Genomic DNA, 7,251 nt, shown 5'->3' with positions numbered 1-7,251 from the left:
TTTCCCATTTTTCATCTTCTTTGGAAGATTTTTAAATAATTTGCATTTATTCTTATTTCTCTCATTTCTTTTGGGGTTCAACAGAGCCGTGGGCGGGTCCACTATGCAAGTCATCACCATGAGCCACACATCACGCTGTTCAAGAGGCCCCTAAACTGTTAGTAGGAGGAGGAGAACATTCGTCATCCCCCACAATCTGGATGTTTTGGAACTTAGGTTTGTATATTTGTTAATTTTCCTGTCTGTGAATTTTATGCTTGTCATTGGCGTTGTGTTGATATAAAAGGCTCTTTTGTTTTTGTCTGAATGTTTGTGTTAAAGAGATCTTATGTTGCTCCTATTTCTTAATGTTCTTGTTGGGTTCGGATAAATGCGGAACAGGTGTTTGTTGAATTGCCTCAGCGACCAAGCAGAGAGTGAAATGGGTGCCTTTGTTGGCTTGACAAAAGAGAAGAAACCTGTAAGTTCAAAACTCCCAGCCTAAACACCAAACCTAGAGCATTTATTGCATTTTCTCCAATAATTTGGCATCACACCCTTGTAGGTGGAACCCGGAGTGTTCAATGAAGAAAATGTTGGTACTGAACAGGATATTGATGGTAAATATTTTGCTCCTTTGTTTTTTTATGGTTGATTCATCGATATAAAAAAAAATAAAGAAAAAATAATAATAATAAAAAAAAAACAGAGTTAACTTTATTGCATCGAAGGAACCATGCTGATCTAGTTACATTTCTATCAGCGTCTTTCAAGCAAAATGGGTATGGAGAAGGGAAGGGATTATCCTAATGCAGTATCCCCAGGAACAAACCGATACAGATTATGAATACAAAGAGGTACGCCTTACTGCTTCTGCAATTTTATAATTTGTTGGGATGTTGTGTATCCAATTAGACAAATTCCTTTTTATAAGTGATCGAGAGTATAATTGTTATTATTGTTAAAGATTCCAACCAAACATGTTAACCAACTAATTCAGTTTCAACCAGAAGAAGACTTCCCCAATCACACTCACTTTCACGACACTTCTTCTACACTCAGCAGCCCACACATGGCGACCACCTCAGCTGATTTTACTCCTGACAACAGATGCCTCTCAACTCTAAATGCAAGCTGATTGCTGCCTCCCAAGACAAGATGAAGGCCGCCATTTGTCCAGGATTCCTGCATGTCAGATGTCCATGTTTTCTGCTGGCTTTCATCTCAGCTCAGCACACAATTGTCCAGCTTCCATGCTCCTTGTTTTCCTCTTAGTTTTCAGTTATGTAATTTAGTATGTTCATTGTTTTCTGCTATGTATTTCGGTTTTCTCTTCTCTTGTAAAAACACACGAGCCATTTGACTATATATATACATGGTACTGCACTGTTATTGGTTATGTAACCAAAACGGTTTTCCTCCAATCTTTCAATTTTATGTTTATTCTCATTTGTTAAGAAAATGATATGATAATAAAATGGACAATCTATTTTCCAATATTTAGAATTAGAGGTGTGCAACTCTGCTTTGCAATTTCAGTTGCCTTTTGTTCTTTCTTTGCTCCTTTTTGATTCTTATGATCTTTTAAATTTTTCCTTGCAACCAAAGGATGCACTTATGAACACAAAAATGCTTTACATTTTCCTGGTGAATTATTTTTTGTTAGTGGGTTTGCAATGTTTCTCTGCATAAGTATACCATATAGTATATATAAATCAGATAAACAATGGGCTTACACGTAGAATTCCCCACTCCAATCAAAATCATAGTTTTGGACAGAAAGTAAGTATTGGGTTCCTAATAATATGAATGATAAAATGATTGATTCCTTTCATACAACAATATATGAAAAATATGGTACATTTTTCAGAATTACTATTATTTGGACAAAGGCAACATTGGTGTGTATACTCGTATCAAGATTTGAAATATGAATTACCAAAGTGAGATTTGATTAAAGATTTTATCATCTTCCAAAGTGAGAAGCTGGATCGGAAAAAGCACACCCTCACTTATTTGCTCGATCCATCTCTCACAAATTTCAAGTCCCTGCCAATTCTGTGCTGAATGGAGCCTTAAACTTACATGAATTCTGAGAGCTTTCTCATACAGGAAGGCAGAAGAAATGTTGCAACCCATGGAAGTACTTTTGCTAGTGCAGGAAATCTTATGGGGTTAGGTAGAAATCCCCATAAAGTGTTGTGTGTATATTAATAGAGTATTTCCGTGGGAGAAATACTTGGCCAGTTGACTTAGATATAAGTTTTTAAGAAGTTTTAACAAGTAGTTAAGAAAAGGTTAAAAAAATCCATTCTCCTAATTATCTTAAGATCGATAGCATCAAATTTCACAAAAATGGATGTCAGTCTTAAAAAAAAAAAAAAGACATTTTCATCCCTTTAGACCAAAATTGTGTGCTGAAAGAAAATAGACTGGTTATGCAATGTCGCAATGTCAGAGATTCGCTGAGTTTAGGATTTCTTGAGGAAAACTCTATTTGGTATGCAAGTACTTAGGAAATTTAGCTAGTTTTGTTCAAGAAACTAGGACTTCTCTCTTGCAAGTAGGTTTCTGTACTGTCTAATTCTTGTTAGTATTGCATTACAACAATTAGCTGCTGAATTAAAATCAAGCCCCTTATTAATTCCCAATATTAGATATTACACGGTGATAATTTAGTTTGTCTACCTTCAAAAGACTTGAGACTATTAATGCCAATGATATCTACCTCAAATGGCATCTATTCCCTCTATAAGAATAGGGTCTAGGATGAGATCATGAGTTTAAGGTGCACTGGATGTGTCATGTGTATGTGACTTGCAGATACAGTTACAAAGAAAAAAGAAAAAAAAAAAAAGGGAAAAATTCATTTATTATCTCGTAACTTTTGTAATCATACTTTTAAACTTTAAAATTGATCAATTTAGGGTTACTATTTTTCAGAAGGTTGCAAAGTCAACCATTTCGTCCAAATTTAGTGTTAAATCATAACGGAGGAAATGAAATCCTCAAAATACCATAGTCCAAATTCAATATATTTTTGTAATTTTATAAACATTTTAAGGATATTTTTGGGGATTTCACTCATTAACCATTTAATTTGACACTGAATTTTGAAGGGAGGATTGACATTACAAATTTTTGAAAGACGGTAACTTTAAATTGACACTTTTTAAAATTTAAAGGTATGATTGCAAAAATAATGAAAAATCATGGGCGTTCGGCGATAACCGATAAGTAAAGGTTTCCCAAAAAAAAGAAAGGACTTATTATTGATATAATGATTATAATATTGTTATTTTGCAATGATTATATAGTGAAATGATGTGATCGATCATATTGAATGCCTTGCTTTAGATAGAGTGCATGTATTCATCCATTAACATATAAGATTATCAATTTCTTTTTAACATTAACTGGGAAGGATTTTTAGAACATTTTATTTCTAGGCAGTAAAATTGACTACGTCCTTTAATTAGCTTCTTGAGAGAAATTGAAAGCTTGATTTCCTGTTGTTTACACATCACAGATAACGTTTAATTAATTTTGGTCTTGAATGCTCAACTCAGAAGGTGCTAATTAAGGATGTTGCTTTATCTGCACTTACAGGAATGAATGGTAACTACAGTTACTGCAAATGTAGCCAGCAACTTGAATAAGTTTTAATCATGTATGTTTCCCTTGTGATACTGGTCCTTTTGGATGATTCTAAGTAGTTCACAATTTCTTTTTGCTTTTGCATATGGGCAGACTAGCAGTGGTACGTAAGACATTTACCATAAATTAAGTCGAATGTTATACCATCTTAATTCTTAATTCTTATGATATTGGATTTAGAAACGACTAATTTCGTGCATGTTAATCCTTATCGCTTGTATTATTACCAAAAACTTTAGTTGTTTCTTGCTTTTGAATGAAAATATATTCTTGGTATAATTGAAAGTTTTTCAAAAGTTGATTCTATATCTGCTTTGCACGTGTGATTTTTTTCAACCTCACAGCACCCTGAGAGTGAGAGTGCATGAGAGGGATTTTTGTTTTGAGAGTTTCTGCAATTAATGGAGATTTACAATGAAACTGTCATAGACCTTCTGAATCGTGAATCTGGTCCTCTTCGGCTTCTAGATGATCCTGAGGTACTTGAAAGAATATTTTATAATGAAGAGCTTTTAGATGTACTACTCACTATATATGTTTTTGCCGTAACCCTTAGTTTCATGTTTTTGTTTTCTTAACACATACAACAAAGGAACCTTTTTGAAAAAACTTGTTGAAGAAGCGGTTTAGGATGGTCAACATCGACGGCATTTAATTAGCACTGTGAAGGTAATATTAATGCAATGTCATTCATCCGTTAGAATTTTCATTTAAATCTTAATGGATAAAGCCAAAATACCTTAAATAACCATGTTTAAAAATAAAAAATAAAATAAAAGATAAATAAATAAAAGAACAATTTGTAAGGTATGGGTTCTATGTTTTTTCTTAAATAATTTTTAAATACATGGGTGGGTATATGGGACATTTCACCTTTAATTTTTCTGATTTAATCCCATTATCAATGTATCATGTGTTTTATTTGAATTAGAATTAGCATTTTCTTACGGTACGAGTCTTCTCTCTTTTTGATCAGGACAGACTAGGTTGTTATGCACTCTTCCGTCCTGTTCTAAGATGATATGTCTTTAACTACCAAGTGTAGAGATATATCCTTCTCACTTTCTTTGGTTTCAGATATAATTAATCCATCATCTTCTTGTATTTGTTTATAATGATATGTATACGCATCGTGGTTACATATTCATGCATAAGGCTGGAATTTTTACCTTTTGTGGTTTCAGACCATAAAAAGAGTGATGAGGAAATTAAGGTAAGCAAGTGCAAATGCTGAAGCACCACGGTTCAATACATTTGGAACTTCAGGTTCATGAGTTTGTTTTAGGGCTATATTATGACATTCACCAAACAAACTGAACGATTGAGACCTCAATTCTTGTTAACGGTTTTATCAAGTAGCTTGCTTTCAAGTGAAACGTATTAAAATACCAGTACCATAAACCTATAAAAAAATTTTTGTAATTGAACCAGATAGTTATATGAGTTTTTGAAAACTGAGTTCAGCTGAAGACTAACTAGAAGAAGTTTCTGATGAATGGATCTCATAGGATTTGAAAAGTTTGGGTTTTTTTCTTTTTTTTTTTTTAAAAAAAATAAAAAATAAAAGTACTGGAACTGAAATGTATCTTGATTTGTGAAAATTCAACTGCAAAGTGATTACTTGTCTCTGCGATTTTTCTGTTTGTAGTGATGGCAAAAGGAGTACTGGACATGTACCATACCTGGACTCAAAACTCACACGAATCTTGTAGTCGTTACTAGGGGAAATGCTCGGAGCGCAATTATAATTACGGTCCGAACATTTCCTTTTGCCAATTATAAATATCAAAAAATTATAACTAAAAATTATAATTTTGATAATACAAGAAAGGAAAATTATCAAAAAATTACAACATAGTATTTTGTATTTTTTTTGTTTTTTAAAAAATAAAATAGTTTTTGTCATATTTTGTGGAGAGGGGTTACAATACAATTTATTTCAAACCAATTAAGGTTTCATAGCTGTCGGTAGATAAAATTGGATGCAACAAGTGACTGAGATGCATGTTGACATAAAAGCATTCCTTTTGTTTATGTCATATAAAGAAGGAAAGATCCTGTTTCTCCTATTTCTTGCAGCTATTCTTGTTGGGTTTGCATAAAAATGAGTTTGTTAAAATGAAGAGGTGATCAATTAATTAGCAGATAGATAGAGATTATTCAGATGGAATTTAATGGGGTTGGCAGTTGGGGGATAAATACCGAACGAAGATGGATTTTTAAAATTCTTTCGGTTTGCGTTAAAAAATGAAAAATAATAGGAAAAATTTCACTAAGCCTCCCTAACAGAGGGGTCCAAAGTGAGAGCAAATGGAAGTTCAGAAGTTCAAAATGAGAGATTTGGAAGTTCAAGGGGAAGAATTTGGTGAAAAAGTTGGATCGGGATTCCTCTAGTAGTTTCTTGCATTTAGAAAATGTTATCTATTAAGAAGGTGGCATATTATCAAGGCCAAAAAATAAAAATGCTCATAAAATGTTATCAAGTCTTTAAAGATAAGTTTTGTTAGTTCCGCACGTACGTACCTGTCTATTGTCTTCATACAAAGTAGGAAATGGGAAAATGAAAAAGGCTTTGAAATTGGAAATGATTAGGAGAATGATCAAGTCCATTGATGATGAGCTTAGAAGCTATATATTAAAATTGCATGAGTTTGGATTTATCTCATCATTTAATCAAAGAATTTGAACTATTATATTTCTCTTTCACTTTTATCTTTTCAATTTCTACAAAACATATTGAGATTTATTATTTGTTGAGCAGTAACTTCCTGATTTATTCATTAATTTCTACCCAGAAAAATCATGAAAGCTGCAGAGTTGGTTGTTTCTTCTTTTTTCCTGGTAATTAATGGTGTTTGGCTACTTTGAATGAGGCCAACAGTGGTGGACTCTTGCTACTCCATGATTTAGTATGAAAGGAATCAAAGAAAAAGCAAAATAGAAAGCTCACCTACACTTGTATTATTTGACAAATAAGGAGAGACAACTTGTAAACGACTAAAACTAAGTCTTTGTATCCCCACCAATGTATCTCTCCAACAGTTGTATTGTAACCCATTTGCACCAAAAATTACATAATTTTTTTTATTAAAAAAAAAAAATACTAGATTGTAATTTTTTGGTAATTTTAAGAGATATTGCTTCAATTGAAAGTTTGAGAAAAGATTACAAATTATTTGGTAATTCCCTAAAATTTTAGTTCTCTTTTGACTACCTATTGTGCTGAACAAAGTACGAAATGGGAAAATGAAAGGGGTTCAACTTTTTTTTTTTTTTTTTGTTCATCCGTTTGCCAAGCATTTAGCAAAGACTTTTGAGTAAAAGGGCTCCGATCTCATCGCCATTCACAGAGTTTTTTTGGTGTAAAAGCAAAAGATCAAAAAATGCTTTAAAAAAAATTACAAAAAATGTATTTTGTAATTTTAATTTTTATGGCACGATATACTTTGGGTCAATTAATTAAGCTTATTTACCTAGCAACCTCATTAAATTTTACTCACCAAAATAACCAAAAATACAGTTTTAATTATTTTAACAATTCACCTTTTTAGAGCACCAACGGCAGCCTCACTACTTTAACAATTCACTTTCACTATTTCATTTAAATATTATTTT

General features: G+C 32.4%; 1 protein-coding gene and 1 long non-coding RNA gene across 3 annotated transcripts in view; both read left to right on the top strand.

Annotated features, from left to right (window-relative positions):
- The window catches only part of LOC132175054 (protein SUPPRESSOR OF npr1-1, CONSTITUTIVE 1-like), a 47,379-nt gene extending 47,169 nt beyond the window's left edge, over positions 1-210 (top strand). The window contains exon 2 of the mRNA XM_059586880.1: positions 85-210. The gene's annotated coding sequence lies outside the window, so the exon portion shown is untranslated. The remainder of the gene's footprint in view (positions 1-84) is intronic.
- Positions 211-260: 50 nt separating this feature from the next.
- On the top strand, positions 261-1,403 carry LOC132175073 (uncharacterized). Of its 2 annotated transcripts, none has more exons than XR_009439387.1 (4): positions 261-460; positions 545-599; positions 743-836; positions 980-1,403. It is a non-coding gene; the product is annotated as an uncharacterized LOC132175073 (long non-coding RNA). The 2 variants fall into 2 exon arrangements; XR_009439386.1 differs by having other exon boundaries at positions 266-460; positions 990-1,403.
- Positions 1,404-7,251: the final 5,848 nt, after the last annotated feature.

The sequence above is a fragment of the Corylus avellana genome, chromosome ca1, assembly GCF_901000735.1.
Source record: "Corylus avellana chromosome ca1, CavTom2PMs-1.0".
Taxonomy (NCBI): domain Eukaryota; kingdom Viridiplantae; phylum Streptophyta; class Magnoliopsida; order Fagales; family Betulaceae; genus Corylus; species Corylus avellana.
This window is presented reverse-complemented; position numbering and strand designations above follow the sequence as displayed.